Source organism: Corapipo altera, unplaced genomic scaffold (assembly GCF_003945725.1).
Source record: "Corapipo altera isolate COAL_440 unplaced genomic scaffold, ASM394572v1 54, whole genome shotgun sequence".
NCBI lineage: Eukaryota > Metazoa > Chordata > Aves > Passeriformes > Pipridae > Corapipo > Corapipo altera.
This window is the reverse complement of record NW_020884902.1, coordinates 7,838,418-7,860,150: the sequence shown is the minus strand read 5'-3', so window position 1 is coordinate 7,860,150 and position 21,733 is coordinate 7,838,418. Positions and strand designations below refer to the sequence as shown.

The 21,733-nt window shown below is 39.1% G+C and overlaps 1 protein-coding gene across 5 annotated transcripts in view; it reads right to left on the bottom strand.

The window, feature by feature from the left end:
• The window catches only part of LOC113950524 (retinol-binding protein 1), a 39,321-nt gene extending 33,623 nt beyond the window's left edge, over positions 1–5,698 (bottom strand). For 2 of the 5 annotated variants that reach the window (XM_027650431.1, XM_027650428.1), the window contains exon 1: positions 5,443–5,500. The gene's annotated coding sequence lies outside the window, so the exon portion shown is untranslated. Of the gene's footprint in view, positions 1–995; positions 1,106–5,442; positions 5,510–5,540 lie in introns of those variants that run through there. The other 3 variants (XM_027650432.1, XM_027650430.1, XM_027650429.1) reach the window with 3 other exon arrangements.
• Between the last annotated feature and the right edge of the window lie 16,035 nt (positions 5,699–21,733).

Sequence of the window (21,733 nt, the reverse complement as noted above, 5' to 3'; positions counted from 1 at the left end):
TTAGAAAATTCCTGCAAGATCTCTTCCTGTTGCCTATATTCCTACAATATGTCAATAATAGATGATGTAACAGATGACCACAGCTAAGTTCTGCTGAAAGACAGGAATTAGAGCCATATCTGATTAATTATCAGCAGCACAATGGAGTGCTGAGCAGTGCAGGCTGATTCATGAGCTGTTAAATTAGTAAACTGGAGAACAAGACACTGATCCGTGCATGCTCTGAGGCACTCACCCTTGAGGGAAAATTTCTGCAAAGAACAGAAATAAAAAAACAAATCCTAGCACAGGATTAAAGTGTTATCTCCTCCTGTGAGGATGAATCTAGATTAATTTAGATGAAATTTAGATTTGAACAAGTTCAAAGCTACCCATTTCCATTCTCTTACTGGACCACATCATTAACTCATATATATTCATGCAGATGCACTGAGTCCAGCTGAGTTACACCAAATGACATTATAAGAATATTATGGCTGCTAGACATATTTTCAAAGTCAGAAAATATAAAGTGCATTTTAGTAGCTGACCCAAACCACAGCAAACCACAGTACACAAATGTCCCTTAAAAATATGACTGGATATCAGATTTTCTCACACTCTAAATAATGAGAGCCACCCCTGTAACAGAAGTTACTCCAGTCAGTAAGTTCCCAGCATGTGCTGTCACTAAAATCAATCCTCTGCAACAGTGACAAATATTTACCAGTGTATCCCCACCTTCCACTTCAATAATCAACGTAAGTACCTGGGTGAGAGAAAAAATTAAAAATGTACAATCTAAGGTGACATTTTATTTACTCATTAAAAAGCTTGTTACCCCAGCAAAGAAGAATAGTTTGTTTCAGTTTTCACTGGAGCAGCAGCTTGTACAACTTTATAAAAATAATCCCTGCTTTTTCACATATATCTTTGAAACTGCCTCAAGGCACAAAAATAATAAATAATATTAACAATGCATAGGGATCTTTTGCTTAATTTGAGGGGGTACTCACTATTTTTTTTTCATCTCTGTCCAGGCAGCAATTTTCCCAACAAACCAAAAAGTTTTCCATGGAGAAGTTACCTCACAGAAAACTGTGATATGTCTGTGGCCCAAACTCCAAGTGCCCTGGTGGTAACCAGAAAAAGCAGCCTGACCAGAAGTGTCTCTTCCTTTCCTGAAATTATAATCCTTCAAATCACAGTGGGATACTTCACTCTTGCAATTCCTTTATTTCAGGCTGTATCTGTGGGGAAGTTCCCTCTCACAGGGAGGGAGGAGCCAACAAAATCTCTTCATCCATGACATCTCTGAAATCAACCTAAACATCACTTATAGTTGCTTTTACTTTTATTTTTTTTTTCTTCTCAATACAACTAGTTCTCTGTTTTCAACTTCCATTCCCAACTGTTTCTGCTCCATTGTACAAAGAACCTACAGTTGAAAGGAACTAAACAAAAAAAATCACCGTAAAAAGTACACATGGATAAAGCATGAAAAATATAAATAATAAATTGAGCACAGGATTCAAGCAATTTGAAATATGTGCCAATATTGAACCTCTAGTTAATAATGCTCATGGTATTGCCTTCAGTGATTTTCAAGTGCAAAAAAAAATGAGCAGAAATATTCTTTAGCACAACTTTAAAAGGATGGTGTTCACAATACACATAAAACAGTCCCTGTGAGCTCAAGTCAACAATATAATTTTTTAAGCCTGTTGAGTTGTTGCAAGTTTAGAACTTTAACTGGAATTACACAGTGGGGCACAAGAGGGTCTGGTCCCAGAGTCCAGCCAATGAGAAGTCCACAGCGATGGTCCCATGATAGTATCCTGTAGGATATATTCCTCCTCATATTCTTAATATTAAGAATATTATATTTTATTAATATTCTTAATCATCCTGCCAAATAATCATGCTTACAGGCTCCCTCTTGCTTGAACAGCAATAAGGGATGGAACAACTCAGCAACATGGAATTCAGAAACCACCATTTATGCACATGAACAGTAAACTCCCATGTTTTTAACACGCCTATATGGGCATTTACTAAATATTTTGAGGTCATTAGATTATCTGTTATCCTTAAACAGTAAACACGTAAAGAGAAAACAAAGTATAACACTCTTAATATTCTTTCTCTGCATCTCTGGGAAAATAACAAAATAATCCCCATTTTGGAAACTGCCCATTGAGCATTTGACAATATTTAGGCACAGAGATCTGTAGCAGTTCCATCTGGTGACAAAGCCAACGATACCTCCCCAGCCCAGACTATGCAGAAAATAAGTAAAAAAAGACCATCTTGTCCAACTTCCCACAGGCAGTTTGCTGGGAAATGCAGGATGTCAGCGTGCATTACACAAGAGCAGACCTTGTACATTTGGCAGCATTTCCACAAGGTCACAGGGACACAACCAACTCCTGGCATCTTCTTGTATTTACTGCAGGATGAGCTTTATAATTACTTACCCAGTAATCCCCTGTGATCACTCAACATCTAACCCTCAGCTCCTTTCCTACTCCTTGTGCCCATATCACACGAATAAATAAGTTTTTTATTCTCCTACAGTTGTATAAACTACTCTAAGTAAAGCCAATAATCATCCTTCTGTTTGCACGTATGAGTCAATCACCCACAAAGAACAATATATTGATCTACAGAAAAGAGAGGATACATGCAGAACTAAACCCCAGGGTGGTTATTTTTAAGCAAACAAACAGCTGATTTAGTGAAAACACCAACTTGTCTGTCAAAACAGTCTCTTGCTAAAACTTCAAGTTCCTTTCGAGAAGCCCCTCAGAGTGATTTTTTTGTCTATCATCATCATTGTAATTTTCTTGTAACTAGAAAGATACACTTAGCATAACCTAAGGTAAATCTCAGAAATACAGCTTGCACACAAATGGAAGATATTTAAGTGGTAATGAAAGCATCTTCAATCACTACAATTTGCTTTTATAAAGCTGGCTTTAAAAGGTAGGAAACTAATGAAACATCTAAAAGCACTACTGCAGAACAGATGCAAAATAATCATATATAGCAACCAGAGGGAAATGCAGGATTTCCAGAAAAAACAGCAAGACCAAAGTTAAAACATCGACATTGATAATCCCCCTAGTTACTTTTGGGTTTCAAAAAAGGGATCACTATTTGCCATCATGCTGTGTTAGGAGCAACTAATCCCTGACAGAGTTTATGTAGTCAAGGAAAGAACATCTCACTGGCTCTTAAGTCATATGGAGCAGGTCTTCTAGCAAAGGAGAGAATTAAAAACAATAAGCTAAAATCATGACTAAGAAAGCTATCTTTCTATGCTTTGAAGTTTACCGGACCACCTGCAAGCAAGAAGGAATTCTGCAATATGTAGAACTGCTCAGTTTGTTAAGTGCATGACAGGTCTCATTTTCCTCTGAAACTTCATCTATTGGTTACTGCTGGAGGCAACAAACCCAGCTCAAAGATTGAGGTTGATAATGAATATATAAGGCTGCTGCTGGAAACAATGTGCCCTCCTGCACACCCTTGGTAGCATCCAGGTGCCCCTAAGCATAGCCTACTTGCCAGTGAGAAAATTACTTGCAGCTCTATTTTTAAGCCATCAAAATGCAAAGCATCATGTGCATTTCTTGCACTAATATATGAATTTTCCTAATAAGACTGAGGATTTTGCATAGCAATGAAGCAGTTTAAGTACATGGCTCCTAGGATCAAGAGTTCACATCGCTTCTTATCATTTTAATTAAATGATTGCTTTAGAACTTTACTTGTCTTGTACAACCAAAGAACTTGGAAATTACACTGCCCTGCCTATTGTCCAAAACGTTGTGCTCTCTCTTTAAGAACATCTCACCTATGTGGGGATTTCTATCTATCCAAAGAAAAAGACATGAGATTCTGAAACAACTACACTGAACTGTTTATAAATTGTTCTGATAATTAAAGTATACACTAATAACCATATAGTCATACTATCTCCAAAACTTTGCACCTCCTCTTTTTTTGGTGGCAGACAAAAAAGCCAAGAAAATGCTGGGCATCATGAGGAAAGGTACCAAGACCATCACATGGGGTATTGTCTTAGTGCTACCAAAAACCTGGGTGGGACCGAGCCTTGACTGCTACGAGCAGTTCTGGTCTCAGCTCAGGATGGGCAGTTCAAATAGCCAAGTGAATGGAGAGGCAAAAAATGTCAGAGACTGTTTGGTTTGGAGAGGAGGAGCTTGGGGGAGGCTACAGCTGAGTTTTACAGAATGATGAAAGCACTGGTTAAATTGAAAGCACTTCTTCCTGCAATAGCAGATCTAGAGGGCAGTCAGTGAAAGCAATACCAAACTTTACAACAGGTAAGAAGAGCACCCTGGGAGGATACATCCATGTGTGGTGTCCCTAAGGAACACAAGGTGAAGCAAGTGGCCAGGTTAGTTTCCCTAAACTGCATCTCCTCTCTCCATTGCCTGTGACAGATCGCTGGGCTGGACAGCAGTTCTTATGTCTTTGAAACTCTCCATTATACTTTGTGAGCCTAAAAGGCTCATTTCTTAGTTTTTTCTAGATATTGTTAAAAAAAATGCACAATGCTTGGTGAGGGGACATCCACACATTTTTTTTTTGAGTGGCGATGCAGCCAGTCCTTCTTCAGGGCACCTGCTAAGGCCAGGGCAGGCAGCTGTGGGTTAACAGCTTCACCCAGCCAATTTAGTCTGCTCCAGATGCAGCAATAGCTACTGAAACATTTTATGAATTAAGTCCTTAGAAATCATCACTGCAGTGAAATCCAATTTGTCTAATTAAATTATTGTAAAAGGCAGAACCTTAAATAGCTCAAATTCCCCTCTGACAGGACTGTCACCTATTGCATCCTCAGTGCCTCCCTAAGACATCTCTGGACTTCCCAAAGTCCGGATCATCAGAACACTAATTAGCTTATCATAGCTACACCAAACCCTAAAATTTGCATTTCTGAAGCAAAAGGCATGAAGGTAATTTACTGCCAGAACCACACATTGGAACCAGGGACTGCTTACAAAACTGAACCACAGCTGTTGCACAAGGGGGGAAACAACCTCTTAAAGTGGAGGAGAAAGATGAATTACATAGATTTTAAAAAAAAAGGGAAAAGTAACCATATATGCTCTTGTTCTATTTAACTCTAGCACTAGGGGGGGAGGGAGGGAGAGAAAAAAAAAAAGCTTTAATTTTCTGTTTTAAATACAAATATATATATGCACACAGAGATACATACATACACGTTCCTGGATATATGCTTATGGTGTAATTGCCGGGGAGAGCACAACACGGGACAGCGAGGCCTGCCCGGCCCCGCCGCGCTCCGCCCCGCCCGCGCTCTCCCCTCCCTCCGCCCCGCTCGGAGCCGACCCCGGTCACCGATCCCCGGCTCCTGCCGCCGACGTCGCCTCCTCCCCTCCCTCCTTCCCTCCTTCCCTCCCTCCTTACCTCGGCTGGGGGGCCGCTCTCTCCCGCCTTCCCCCGGCAGCTCCGCCCAGGCCTCCCCCGGCGCCGGCACGGAGCGGGGACTCCCCTCTCGTATTCACCTGGAGGTGACGTCCCAAACCTTTGGCTTCCTGCTGTTATTCCTGTTTTTTAGGGACGGGCCCTGCGGCTCCGGGGTTGCGCTTTCAGCGTGGTGAGGACGAAGAGGGTTCCTGAGTTCGCATGGCTTTCTCAGAGGCTTGGGCTTGGAGTAGTGGAGCTTAGGTTTCTCGGTGTATTGAATGGCCTCATAGAGTCACCTCCTTTTTCAGCAGCTGTGCGATATTCTGAAAAATACAGAAATGTCACAAAACGCGCGTTTAGTAGATTTTTGCATAAAAGTGAAGTCCGGAGAATTTAAAAATAGTTTATTTCTTTAATTTTAGGCATGTAAAATCCAGTGTCTTACGATGTCCAAATGTCACCAGTCAAGTTTGGAATCTACCCCAAACCTCCTGGTTTTCATGGTGTTGAAGGGAAACACAACTATTCTTCTTGTCTGACATTGTGGTAAAAAGTAAATAGGACTGTGGATTGCATTTTTAAGCTTTCCTGTGTAAAGTGCACATGCAAACAATAAAGATTCGCTCTTACTCAGAGGCCATAAGCTGTGCTTCAGGCCATAAGCAAGGCTGGCCTTGCTCAGGGCTGCCCAAGGGACAGTGTTGGCATTCATGTCTTTGGATTGAGACTGGCAGCAGGGTTTACACTTTTGAGGTTTAACCTCAGGAAGTTTGAAATCATAAATTAGATTTCCCAGACAAGGCACAAGCTTAAACAAAACCAATCCAGTTAGGTGTATGAAGTCTCATAGTGTCTGCTTTTAAGCATATATGGCTGCTGGGTTTGGGACTTCCTCCCTAATGCTGAATTTCTCACACCAGCAGATGGTCCCCACAATTCAGGGTGATAAGAGCAGCAGTGTGGGCTGTGCTGAAATTCTTGTTTACCTGTGTGTGGCTGTGTATTTCTCCATGATATTTCCTTGCTCCTCTTTGGTCCTGCCCTCTTCACATGAAGTTTTAATTTTAGAATGCAACTTGTAACTTGAGACGGTAGGGAAATCCTGTTGCTAGTGGTGTTGTTTGTAATTGTTTTAAAGAGAAAAAATGTGGGACAAAAAGACTACACAAACCCTTTCATATATTTAACAACCCAGACTATAGGTGGGTTTAAATTCTATGGGATGATAAAATGATGGCAACCCAGACTGGCAGTTTTGAAATTAACTAATGTGTATATAAATAATCCTTTTTGTCAAAGGATCTACAACACTATAGAAACAATAATTCCCCAACTCCTTTTGAGAGACAAAAGTCTATTTAAAAAAACTTTATGAAGCTGCCATCCTAGTGCATAATGGACCATTTGCTTTGGCTGACCAGCCTTACTCTGAAAAGGAGTAGTTAGGATTAAAACTTCCTTTTTCTAGAGTTTGAATTACTGTTAGGTGTTTTGGGAATAAATAAGATTCCCTATAAAAGGAGACATAGTCCTTTATTTACAAAAAAGATGACCAATCCAAAGATTAAATCTTGTGCATCAAGCTGAAAACTAGAAATGAGCTGCTGAGTTGTCACAAATTAATGTGGCTCAACTGATCTCAGTGGGAACTGTTCTGTGCTGGCTGAGGTTCTGTCCTTCACAAGTTTTGTTGTGAACTGAATCATAGTTGTGATAATAATTACTTCTTTTCTGTTGTTTTTAAACCTAAGGTTTCCATTTCACATTAGGTTTTAATAAACTGTTTAATATATAGTGCTTTTAGAACTGGGAATAATTTGCTGATGCTAAACAAATGGAGCAGTAGGTCTGATCCTAAGCTGTGTTCTCCTCTGAGCCCATGTGAAGTGGGTGAAATTGCAAATCGTGCCTGAAGTGCAAGTGATGTAAAAGGGAAGATATGAGAAGAGAGGAGTATCAGCCAAGGAAGTGGACAGGAGCTGCAGCACTGAGATGCCACACTGCACAGGAGGAACAAATGACCACAGAAAGTTCCAGATGATTGTGAAAGATGATCTCGTTAAAACCTGTCTTCCTGCAATTAAATGAAGACAAAGTTACCCCTACGAGATCATGTAGCACTCTGACAATTACCTAAAGATAATGGTAATCACTGCACTGGCTTCTACTCTTTGTCACAGTATTACTTTCATGGCTTTCAGTTCTGGCCTGCTTTCAGTGCGACTTTGGAGCAACGTGTTGCTCTGTTACTCTTCTGTTAGTATTAAGCAAAACATAAGTCAGAATACCCCTGCCAAGGTGTAAAACTATGAGTATGAGGTTCCAAGCCAGAGTTGTTCCAGATGCTCTGAATCAACCGTTGTAAGAAAATTTGGCATTGGATGCGGTGCCTGAGACCCAAAGCTCCCAGGGTCTTACATAAGTTATGCACATTGAGGCTGTAGGATTAGGCCTTGTAATTGTAAAATCTGCCAAAACAGCAGCATGGTAAAGTCTTTTAGTTCTTGGCATCTGCTCTGTACTGATGGGTGGTTCAGATCTGAAGAAAATTCTATTGGGACGAGATGGAGAAGCAAAACATGAGGGAAATGTTCATTAACCTTTCCCCTCCATAACAGAATTGGAAAGCATTAGCTTGAAGGCTTCGCTTGGTTCACTCAGCTTCATTTATGAAGTAAATACGCAAGCTTTTATCTCTAAATTACTTAAATGCTGCAGTTATGGTTGGTTTGAACATTACATCAAATGTTACAAGTACAGGAGGACAAGGAAATGTTAACTTCTTGCAAATGGAAATCTTTCAATTGTTTGATTGCTATTAGAACTAAAGGCAAACATTAGCAAATCCATTATTACTGAGGTGAGCAGTAGAAATCAAAAGGCTAAAATGCAGTACAGACACAAAGCAAAGCGGGCTCCAGTGTGCTGATTCCTCTGGAATTGCAGAAGATAAATGAGCTGAGGTAGAGACAGGGCAGAATACAAAGTTTTGTCTGAAAGCTAAGGAGAAGAAAACCAAACCAACTTAAAAAGGGCTCAGAAACAATCGTAAAACTTTTTAACCTGGCTGCAAGGTTAAAATCAAATACAAGCATTGAAAGGGAGATAAATAAAATTTTTCTCACTTGTTTTAGGCTCCCTGATGATAAAAGCAGGTTTTGTTTTGGTTTGTTTTTTTTGGTCACAGGTGAACAGAATGGAACGTTTGGTTCATTGGTTTCTTTCTTTCTGTTATTAGAGAGTCTGTCACCCGTGCATTTTAAATTGTTTTGGTTTTTCCCCTCTCTCTCCTTAATCCTCCACTGTTTGTAAAATTATATCAATATGTATCAATTGTTTTTGTCATTGCCTTCACTTGCTTGTATTTTGAATTTTAGCGACGCTTAAAACAGCTCTAAAATAGCTTGTTTTGTTTGCAAAATGTTTCAGATGACATTCCATATTATCTTTCCAGCGCAGTGAGTGGTATTATTGATTCATAAAATCATAACATTAGGGTTGTTTGGTATTTTAATCACAATTAAAAAAATTTGCAGGGTTGTATCTGGAGGTAACAACAACGTATATCTAGTCTGAGAGAATTTTTGTAAGATAATTTAAAATTCAGTTTTTAATATACGTGGGTTTTTTTCAAGTGGATATTATGAAAGTATTTGGCACCTTGCTTTTCCTTCATAAATTCTTTTGGATCTCTGTTGATGCATGTTATTATGCTGCTGTGTTCTTCTGTAACCTGCAGGATTTTACTCACAGGTATTTTTAATAATTGTACTGGAAACCACAACACCATTTTTGTCGAATGTCAGCTTTCCTCTTCCTAAAGCCTCCATATCATTGGAAGTTTAAGATTTAATAGTTCTGCTGAGCTGAAAGTGAGAGTAATACCACTACCAAAAGGAAACCATTCCTGTTTACCTGGTCTGTTCTAATTCAGAAAGGGAGGACCAAGACAAAAAATACTGGTACTTTAATATATTTCTGTGCAACAAATTCCCTCGATAGCAAAGGTAGGAGGGAGGGACACCTCAGCAGAGTCCCTAGGGCAGAAACTCCAGTAGTAAAAAGGGTTATAATGAGAGTACAGTATAAACTTTACATCTCTTTACCAAGAATGAAATAGGATTGAAAATAAACTCTTGCTTCTCTACTGAGAAATGACAGTAACTCACTGCTTTGCCTCCTTAGCCTTAACAGGTTTGTATCACAGGAACAGCAAACTTTGGGCATTAAGATTTTGTTTAAAGTGCTGGGAACAGCCTTGTAATGATTGGAGTGATTTTAATGAAATTACTTTTTAGTTAAAATACAGCCCTAGTCAAAATTGAAATGTATCGTTGTGGCCTCTTTGTTCTGATAATTTTCTGACCACGTAGGACTCACTGATCTCTCACACAGATAGGGCAGAGAGAAAAGCAAGCAAGTCTAATGCTAGAAAGCGTATGGGTTTTCATAAAATGGGATATCTGACACAGTACCATTCCACAAAGATCTGGAGAGGATTTTGTGTTCTTTCAACGCAGAACAAAGACTAATTTCAAACCTTGGAGGTTTGTTGTGAAACAGAGCTGTCATTTTTTGGGAGCTCTGTAATTTTTAGAATAGCTTCTCTGTAACACAGAGTTGTGTAACAGAGGAAAAAATGGGCATAATATGTGGATTTCATTATTGCTTTTCTGAGAGGAATTGCTGTAAAGGTGCATCATTTCCCCACTCTAAATAACAGAGATACTCCAGGCTTCAATTCCTGCTGCCATAGCCACAGGTTTGAGGGAGTTTTTGTCTTCTCATAACTGAACTTATGGTTAGTACACCAGGACAACGTGGTCAGTAGTGGGGTTTGTGTTCTGGAGAGGCATTGCAGTGTCACTGTTCCCACAAGAGAATTCTGCCTGTGCACACAAGGTGCTGGTACCCTTTCTCTTAGCAAGCTGTACAGTTTCACCAGGCCATGGCAAATGGGCAGCTGCAGCCCTTAATGTTGGGCAGATGCCTGCCTTTCCTGAGTACCTGATATTGCCATCCTCCTCAAGGATTATTGAGGCACAGCATGGTTAGAATTTAAAAAAAAGTATATTTTTGCTCATATTTGTAAACCTCTTTAGAACATGCAGTATTGAACTTTAAAGAATAAAAATTAAATGTGCTGAAAATATCAATTTTTACCCATTTTTAACTATGGTTTCTGTTATCTTAGTGAGCTAGAGGATCTCTCTCTTTCTCTCTCAGCCCTCACCAGTCTAGTTTTTAATGACTTGGCTAGAAGATTATTTAATCTCTTTTATATAAACTTTGAAATGATAACAATGAAGCAGAAATGTAACGCTTAAAATCTTGATTTCAGTATAATTTAATATGAAGGATCTTTTACAAAGCAGTTTTGTGCAGCGCAAAGCATCAAGGCTTCATCCATCTTTATTGTTCCTCATTTAGGCCCAGATCCACACTTACATGCCAGATGGCAACTGCAGAGGAGTTTCAAGTTATAGCTGCAATAGATGAGAAGATAAGTGCCTCCTGAGAAGGGGAAAGCCAGATTGCATATTCCTTTCAATTGCACCTGATGACTTATTGCTTGTCACTAATTGGTTTGTCCATACACAGGCAATTCAGATCCAACAGCACTTCCTAAACTTTATCTGCAGCTCAGTTCTTCCTGCAGAGATCGTGGGGGAAATAAACCCTCGCAGAGAAGAATATTTTATATGAAGCTCTGTGGAAAGCAGACCTAAGGGCTTTTTTTTTTTTTTTTTTTTTTTACTTTTCATTACTGCTGTGTCAAGGTTTTTTTCCTTCAGGAGAGCCATAAAATCTTTTGTAACTGTCATTGTTAGTTGTTATTGTAAAATAGCATAGCTGGCTATGGTGTGCTAACAATTGGCAATATATGCCTATTAAAAAAAAGAGAGAAACCTATGGCAAGTAGAGCTTGGTCTATTTTTCATTAAATATATGAATATTTTAATAGAACTCTTCCTTTTTCACATGTTTTTGAGTGCATTTTCGTTTTAGTCCTGGGTGGGGCACGTCAGAGACTGAAATGGTTAATGGCTTAAAGATTGCTAAGTCCTTAAGGGTTATTTTTATGCTGTAATAGTGCTCTCTTACTATGGATGATAACAAACAAAATGGCTACATACCTGTTTTCCTTTGAGACCAAACTGTTCCAAAATAAACTCTATGTGTATGTATATTTACAAACACCGATCCTTCGGTGGTGTTTCGCTCTAATCCACCCCAAGGCATCTCTGAACAGAAACCTGGGTTACCCTCACCTTCTGGGCTGGGTTATGACAGGGCATTTGACTTATTTACACTGCACACAGAGAACGAGAGAGCCAGCTCTGAAAAACATAAAGTAACTCGGGAATGAGAAACCACTGGTTTATTTTCACTACTTAGAGGCCATCAGCAGCTGAAAGGTCTCTAGAGCTGTAGAGCAGTGTTACTGCTTACCATTGTTGTTGATGAAAGACAAAATCTGTGTGGAATGGTACAGCACAGAGCCAACCTTGTAATAAGCCCTTTAAAAGGTGAAGTATCCACTTAGAAAACAGCATCCCTCATGCAGTGAAATGTCAGTAATTTTCCAGCTAATGCAGAACCAGCATTATCTCCTGAACTCTTCAATTGAAAGCGTTTTCCCAAGGCGTGTTTTACTAAATGCAGTGACAACATAAGAGAGTTATGTGCAAACTGAAAAAACCTAGCTGTCCGTGTTATAAATGATTATTAGTTGTCCTGAAGAAAAAAAAACAAACAAGGAAAAACAGGCTATGTAATTAAGATCTTCAGTGTTCGCTATCTTTGTTGCCCATGTGTCTGTAATCACAATTCCAACAAAAACAGAAGCATGGGTGTGAAAGTGCAACATCTCGGGGCTGTAATGCCATATAAATAGGTGGAGAATGTATCTTCTTAAATAAACATGAAGTAAAATAAATCACTGGGAATCAGTGGTACTTTTCAAAGGTATTCTCACCAAAGAGGGGTGTGAAAGAGTAGAAATATTCTTAACTACAACAGGACCACATTAAACACGTAGAGAGATCACTGGGGAGATTCCCAAAGCTTCAACCAAACTGTGAATTGAGTTCACGTCCTGTAAGTTATTGTTTGCTTCAGAAAATTGCTAAATTGACTTCACCTGTTGAGGGCTCCACCAGTAACAGATAAATTCATGGACAGGCATACAATCAGGAATGAAGCTGTTTAAGACTTGGATAGCTGTATAGGCAAACCCCCAGTCCTCAGGGAAATGAAATTTGAACATTGCAAATGTGTTAGAAAGTAGTGAATGTAGATCCCTAAAAATCTTGGGTCAGCTGTTTTCAGTGTTGTGCTTTGCTTTTCCTGTATATAGGCTCTAGACCTAGAGTATAATGGGGTACTTGGAGTGGCCCCTCTGCTACAGCTGAGCCAATTGCTTGCAGCTGCCATGCCTTGAAATCCTTTCCATATATGGGAAGGAATCACCTTCTCATCAGCAATCCCAGGTGGGTGACAGAGAGCACTTCCTTAGCAGAGCCCAGCAGCTCTGCTCTATTGGTTTGGCAGCAGCAGTGGAAGGTCCTTTATCCAACTGTGAGTAGTCCTCAAACAGAATTTCACAAATGTGCTGGTCTGGGGATACCTTCAGCTTGCCCTGTGAATCATGTGCTGTGGCAGTGAGCCCCTTGGAATGGGGCTTTTGGAACAGTGCACTCCCATGGGATCTTCGGAGGGGGTTCATCATGGTAGGTTCTATCATAGCTTTGGCAAAACTGTGACCAAATTTAATGAAATGCCTTTCAAAACACAGCTGCACATCAGTGGATAAAAATGTTTGTGGTACCTTTTGTCATCTTGCAAAATCAGGGGTGTTTTGTACTTTAAAGTATTTCTTAAACCTTCAGGGAAAAGAAATGACTGCAAAATAAGGGGAAAAGTTTGTTATGGCTTGAAGTGAACATATTAAGGGGGTAAATCCAAAGATTTGGGATGGATGGCTGCAAAGATAGCAAGAATTAAGTTAAGTTTACCATGAGATGTTTGAAATGGCAATATACTCTGTAGTTATCTGAGAATAAGCACTTGTTAATAATAATGATCAGGTAATGCCACAGTCTGCATCTGGAGTCTCTTAAAACACTAACTTGAACGTTATCAGTTGTTTACCATATAGTGCAACAAGACTTCTGGCAGCCTGTGTATGTTATAAGGTAGTGTAACAGGTAAGATTATTAGATAGAAGTAAGCTTTCACCAGGTTAGATTGCTGGCAAATCTACATTTGTGATTTTACAAATGGGTACAAAATGACAGGTGCCTTAGTTCAGGGCTCTGCTGCTTTACTCATGGGGCATTAGCTGTTGGTTATAGCTGAAGGAAATTCAAAGGCATTTTGGGCCAACAGTGCAGTTGTGGCAAAGTGACATAAATAGTTTGTGTGTGAATTTATTGCCCTTGAAGGTGCTGGCTTGACTGACGTACTGTACAGCAACTTCACCTTTAGACATGCAGCTTCCAAAGATGGAAAAGTGGTTTGGTTACTGTACAGCTAAAAAAAAAAAAATTTCCCAATGGAGAAAAATTTATTGCTTTTTCTCTTTCAGATTAAATGTAACTTGTTGAAAATTTTAGGAGTTGTTTTCTTCAGTTTTATTTTTCATTCTTGGCTGAATTCAGTGGAGTTGTGTGGCCTAAACCAGTAAGGTTGTTCTTGAAATCAAGGCTGATTGTTTGGTGAGAACAGATGTCATGGAGACACTTATTTTTGGTGAGATGGAACATCTTATATTTAAGAATAAGCGTTTTTTTAAGAAGGTTTTTCTTCCTGAGTTGGCAATGATAGGGTGACAGGTCTGCATGAACAGGGGGGACTTTCTTGTACTTGCTTTTCTGCTGCAGCGATATTCATATGTCTGAGTAACAGCAACAGTCTCTGTGGCTTTTTTTAACTTGATATTTTAAATACTCCAACCACTGTTTGTATTTGTTAGTACTTCATGTCTCACACATCTCTGCAAATACAGCAATGAGTGATTTATTTTTGAGGTCAAACCTGTTACAGAAGGTGTTATTTTTGTGAGAGGTTCAAGGTGCTTTCCAATGAATCACTGCTCTAATAAATCATATTGTATGTATACCAGCGTATACAAGTTAGGGCATTAATTTCCAAGCAGTGCCTGTCATGAATATGTAGTTTAAAAAAACCTGAGATGAATAAAGCATATGGCCTTTACATCTCAAGACCATATCTGTAATTCACTGTACATTCATGCTGATACACAGACAAAGGTGAATTAGTTCCAGACAAAAACGCCTCAGTGCTCTATTGAATAGTCAATTATTAAACACGTAATGGAATCTCTGATTATCAAGGTGTGCTCAGTATGTGCACAGAGTACATAATTTCCACCAGAATGGAGCAGAATTAGTTTATTTCTAAAGAATCCAGGCAAAATTATATTAACATGGGATTAAAATGAATTATAGCTTCTGCTGTACAATGAATGGGCTTACTTTACTTCATTTACCCTCCCAAGGAGCTAATTTCAGAGTCTTGTTACATGTACAAACCTAGAAAAATAGCAGTAAACACCATTATTTTCATAGCCTGAGGAAATAATCTATCCAATTTCCAGTGTTCCATTTTGTGGAGAAATAATATTTTTGGAGAAGCACACATGAGGGTAAATGTTACAACCTAAGTGTCCTAGGAACTGTTCTTGTACCAATTTGGTTGAATAAAATGAAGAAAAAAATAATTTATTGTTGAATGATGAGGAAAATATCGTATTAATGTCAACTGCATGAGGTTTTAGATATTATTCATTCCCCTAAATCTACATGAAAGCTTTTATTCAGGAAAAAAAGTATTTGACTCTTGGGTTGTTGACATTGTCAACAAACTGTGAGCATTATTCAGGTTGTGGCTGTTTATTATTTTACTGCAATTATATATCATGATTAATGCATTGGATCATTGGTCTGTTGCATATTCTTTATTAACATCAGCCAAGCTGAAGATTTATTGCAGAATGTTTCAAGGCCTCCTTTAAGTCAACAGAGAGGTGTGTCGGGCTGGTTTCAGGTGGTTTTTAGTAAACCTTTATTCTCGATTGTATGAAATGTAATTATGGGTATAGTTAATTACAGTATTCCTGTATATATTTGCATGGTTTATAAAAAAATATTTCCTGATCTAGGACTCTCAAAAAATAATGTTTTACTGACATTTTTTGTGGCATAAGTAATTATAGTTATTTGCATGCTCCGATAAAAATTGCAAAATCTCCCCTTAGTGATATTCAACACATTGCCATTCATTTCTTTCCCGAAAAGACTTGGACAGTACGTGAGATGTTACTCAGTTACTACTGACATTTTGTCTATATTAGACAGGAAATATGAGTGATGGAGGCTTTGTATGTCTAAATTAATATATCCAACAGAAAGGAAAAAGCAGAAATTGTGCAACTGTTTATAAGATACTGCAAGAATTTCTTGGCTAATGGGATAAGTTAATTTATCTGTGTGAAAGTAGAGGAATGTAGAGGCAGAAATTCAGAAGTAGGAACTGTCCATATGCTGCTTTCAGAGATACCTTTTTGTCTAGAAATTGGAGTTTCTGCTAGGATTAGAATGCAAAAGTTAGTTCTTCATTCTGCAACCTGTGGTTCATTAGAGAATTCTTGTCACCATGCTGACCTGCACTCCAGAATCCTTCTTTTGCAAAAGACTCTAAAGACCAGAACAATTCATATTTTATGTGCAAAAAATTCTTAGCTGAGGTACTGATACAGAAGAAAAGTTTGCAAAAGAGGTGGGATAACATTTCTCCATTTCTGCATAAGGCATTTAAATGCCTCTCCAAGTGGATAATGCAGGTGGCATTTTTTACTGCACTAAAACACACAGAGAGAACAGGCCACAATGGTATAAAAGCAGGTGTGTCATGTTTCTCTTGATGTGAAATACTTCAGTCATGTTTAAAATGGTTACCTTGAAATAGTGGGATATGCTGTGATAACTTCTTGAAGTTAACTCAAAGGGAGTAGACTTTAAGAAAAGATTTTAGCAAAAACTTAGCAAATGAGTTTAGTTAAAATTACCAGTTCAAATCCTGAACATATAACGCACCATTAAACCCTAACCCCCAAGCATCAGTGTTCTAGCAAAGCTCTGAGAAGAAATATCTTTGTCTCTAACCATTCATCCCACTGGGATTCTGGAAGTGAGGCCTCCAGGTGGGAACCTGCCATTAATAGTGATGATCTTCAAGCACCTGCAGTCAAGGCATTTGCTCCAGCTGTCAGTCAGCGAGGCTGTCACTGCTGAGCTCATTTATCCTTCTACTCCAGTCATTCATCAAGCAACTTCTGCTGCCACTTTGAGTGCCTCATTGATACCACAGTGGATGTAATTGCCTGCTATTATGATTCATGCTGTTACTTCTGTTGACCTTTCAGTATTGTTTTGTTCTTCCCAAAGAAGAGGATATTTTGTTAGCTGTGGGGCCTTTCGGATTAATGGTGTGATCAGAGCATGGTGAGGACTGTCCTAGAATATGAAATTATCTTGGTATGAAGGAGGGGCTCAATCTCTGAGACTTCTTTTCCTCATATTTTTGTAGCTGCAGATATAAACCTCAGAGTAAGGCCACGTCTGCCTGGTTGTACTTCAGGTAATGGTTGTCTCTTACATTAAAAGCCATTCAGGAGGGAGATGTTCCTAAAGCTTTCTCATGGATATTCGGTGATGTCCTCTGAAAGGAAAGACACAATTCCAGGCACAAGTTCATTGAGTCCTGGGGGAAGTCCTGAGGGAGCTCAGATGTTTGGGAACAATGTGTCCTCATGTTGGCCCTAGCTTTGGTACCTCTATTGAAAGGGGAGAGGAAGATGTGACCAGTTACTACTCTCCACCTCAATGTGAAACCTGTATGCTTTTCTGTTGCCTGTTTGGGTCTAGTGGAAGGTGGTTATTGGAGTTCTGCCCCTGAGCAAAACTTTATCTCCAGGAGACCCAAGAGAGTCTGAAAAGATATCTCAGTACCCCTGTTTAAACAGGGAAGTACTGTCACATGGTGGTTTTTCGTTCAACTCTCCTTTTGCCTGCAGCTTGCCTGAGTCCCTTCATTGAGCTTTATGGTTCTGTCTGTCCATGTTACCTCCATTGTTCTTTCCAGGTTCGCTTTCTTCCTGCTCTACTGAGCAACTTTACTGTTTCCTCTAATGACTGCTTATGCTAATCTAGGAAATGTTTGTAATAAGAAAACTTCTTGACACATGCAATCATAATGATAGGTGGGGCTTTTAATGCAGCAAGGCAGACATTAAAATCATGACTTGCATACCTTGTTTGTCAAAATTAAAAGCTAAGGCTTGTGTTACCTAGTGGCTCTTTGGGCAGCAGGAGAAGGAAATTCAGCCCATTTAAAAAGGTGTTTCTGACATAGTGCTTGGGTGAGAACAGGAGAGAAGGGAAAAAGAAACAGTAATTCTGCTGGAAATGTTCATAGAGTGCAGAGCAGATTAGCTGACTTGCTTCTTTCTCCCCCTTAGGCATCTGTAATTCAAATAAACAATAATTCAAACCAGGGATTCCGTTTGTCCCAGCATCCCCTGAACTTTTCCAGGCTTCAATATCTTTACCTTAGCAAAGCTTCAATCCTATTGCTGGTTCCACATGACTAACCTTTGTACACGAGGACCATGTCTGCCTCTCGGGATCCTGGTGTCTGCAAAGTCAGAGATGGCATAATGGAGAGAGATGTAACCTCAGTGTCATTTCTTTGTGCTGCTAATCTGATAGGAAAAGTGAAGGAAAGAATGTACTAAAATAGCTCTTCATCTTTCTTCTGTCTTACCCAGACTTTTCTGCAGATGTTTGAGACTCATCACAAATAGATTTTTGGTGTTTTAGCTCCAGTAAGTCTGTATCCACCATGTGCAGTTAGTATTTCGTTCCTTGCTGTTTTCAACCTCTCTGTGTTCCTCCCAGTAGTGGTACCTGTTGGTACCAAGAAATGCCCAGCACAGAGCCCTTAGAGTTGCATAAGTGAACAACTTCAGTGCCAGTGTAGGACTATTAGTCTTTTGGAACCTAATACTGTAAACCTCGTGGAAACAATGACTGATTTGTTTGCCAGATAAAAGTTATGAACCTTCAAGGTAAAGCTTGGCATTTGAATCAAGAGCTAGTTAAAAATGCATGAGAGGAGCAGGGTCTCCGTGGAGGAAATATTGCTTGAATATGCAGAAAGGTTAAAACATTTGTGGCTTTAACCTCTAGTTTTTGTTCATGTATACAAGATATAAAACCAAACAATTACAGAAAGGGCTGGCCTCTTTCAGAAAGGAAGGGAAACCAGACAGTAAAACAGTAGAAAAGAGGAGGGGAAATAAGCCTGACAACTTTAATGTATGTGGATGTTTAAATGCAGGGAGTGAGTTCAGTAGTGCTGTGTTTGGAATGTGTTTGGAATTACTCAATTTCTTTACAATTTGCAGGAAGTGGCACAATGGGGTGAATAGGACTGAAGAAGGAAAAGTATGCCTGATAATCTTAAAAAGATAATGGACTTCCCATAAGAAAAGTCTTCAGAAAACTCCAACAAAATACCCAGAAAAAAATAAGAAAGAATTAATAGCTGGGAAATTCAATACCTGACTTAAATAATTCCACATCTAAAATAAAGCTTCTTAACTCAAGAATGGTTCAACTGTCTGTGGATATGGTATTGCTAGAAACAGGTATGTTAAAGAAGGGTTAGGTTAAAAGAAACATAATTAACTTGAATTCTTTCTTCCTGAGCCCATACATACTAACTCTGAATTGTGAGCAGGCAGTAAAGGGTTCTCTTTTAAAGCTTTCTGCAGCGAGGATGCAGGTGCTCATATCTCTGAAATTACTTTATGGAACTGAATTCACATTTCCTACTAATTTGACTTTCTTTAATCATCAATAATTAGATTCAAAGAAATAGCAGGAAAGGTTGATTTTTTTTTTTTTTTTTTTGGCCAAGACTTGCAATTCAGTGAGGTTAATGACCTTAGCACTGCTTTATTCAAAAATGAATTTTCCCTTAAGCTAGAATAAGAATTCTTCAAAAGAATTAACATTTCAAGAAAACCTGGGTAACTTTTCCTCTTATCCATCACTGGCACTTGTTATAGAGGAACTGATGGTCTTTAAAACAAGTATTACCTTATAAATTGTATGGGGTAAGGATATACTGTCCATGTTCTGGAGAGGAGAAAAAGGAGAACTAGAATTTCTTACAGTAATTGTGAGGAATGATTTTTTAGAATTCCTTCTGTAAAAGAAGCTGTGTCAGGATGGGCTTAGAAGCAAGAAGGAATCTAATAAAATATAATGCAGCTACTGTAAAACGTGGCTGCCCCTGCCTTGCCAAAGAGAGAGTTAAAATAGGTTTGACCAGCAGATACAGAAGTACATAACACAATAAAGAATAACTAAGGCATTCCTTTCAGCAGGAACAAGTCAATGAAATCTTGATCTCTATCATTCAGTTCTCATCCCAAAGCTGTGCTCTGCACCATACCTAAAATCAATACTGAAAAAGGAGATGAGCTCTGAAAAGTTAAAGCAACTGTTATAAAAATTAGTAGGAAATGGTACCAAACATTTGTGGGATGAAGCTCTTTGGTAGATACTTTCTACACATGTATCTCTCTGTAACTTTATATGCTACCAGGCTGAATTGCCTAAAAATGTAATTCTGTTCATTCTCATAAGGGAGAATGAAAGAAAACCCACCAAAAAAATTCAAATATTATGAATGCCACTGTGTAGAGTCTGTACTGGAATATATGTCAGTATACACCAGAAAAATCCTTGTTAGCACTGAAATGGTGCCAGCAGCGTACCCTCTACTGCAAGCCCAGTGAGGGATCACTTGCTCCTCAGATACACTTACTGGATTAGCATGGAAAGTACTGTATAGCTTGATTTTTTTTGACACATTTAGAATAGAATTGTCTTTAGTGATAATTTAAATGAAACACTGGCACTGCTAATAGGAAATCCATACAATTATTCCAAAAAGGCCATAACTAAAGAAAATATGAAGCGGGGAAAAGCTGGATTTCACGCACTGGAGAACAGAGCAATAATGAACTGCTTCTGAGAAGACTGAATAAATGAGAAATGTAGAGCTGAAAAAAATGCATCTACTTTGTAAGGAGGTGACTGTTGGATCTGATGTTTAGCCTCCAGTTCAACACAAAATAGAAAACACACAGCTGACATTCCTGCTCCAGGTTTCTGTGTTTAGTATCTGTGGGGCTTTGCCCATTAGGGATGTGCTCTGGTATTTCAAAATGAAGTCCTGGGTGGGCCCCTTAGGTGCTGTTCCCTAATCTAGTTCTACTGTTTGCATTGGAAGTACATGGTATTAAAGTGAGCTAAAACTACTCTTGCCCAAGTGAGCAGGACAAAAAATACTGATCACTTTATTTTGTCATAGATTTGCATTTCACAGCTACTCACGCAGTTCAGGGTGAGAGCCAGAGCTGGTCTTGTTGAATACACAGTGATAATGTATGAAGAGGATGGTAAAGAGAGAGGACAAGGTTAATCTGCTCAGAGACAGTTCCTAAGATACCAGCAAACTTGGAGATACTTTGGTTTTTGCCCAATGTTTGGTCTTTCACCACTTCTCTCCGAATCTGTTGTTGCCAACCATTTGCTTGCACAAATGTACTTCTCCCTGTATAAGTTTCAACAGGCAAATATGTTGTGCTCCTGATAAATGTGTGACCATTCTGTTAACAATTTCATAGACAGTTGACACGTAAAGTCCTTGTTCCAATACCAAAAGAGTTGTCATACGTGACACAGTCCTGTCATAAGAGATATAGATGTATTTGTCTCTTCCTTTTTGAGCTATTTAGTATGACTTTACTCTCTGAATTGGGAAAGCTGCAATATGCTCATTTTCCTGCTTTATTCACCCAGATTCTCACTGACATTTGCAAGTCCAGGTATTATCCAAACTAGCTTAACAAGCTGTATTACTTGGGGAAGTTGTTTAACTCATTTTTACCATGTGAGTTTTACTGCTGCATCTTGCTGAATGTTGGACTGTTACACACAGGGCATGAAAACAACTGGCTCGACAGCCTGGGCTCAGCTGCTGAATGAGAGAGGGCACAAACAACCGAGTTCCTGGTGCTGTGCTGGCATTTTGTCTGATCTTAGATTCAACTGCAGATCTTGTGCTTCAACCTCGAAGCTTTTTCAGAGTATTTGAAAGGGCATCCCTCAGCAATGTGCTGGAGAGGCTG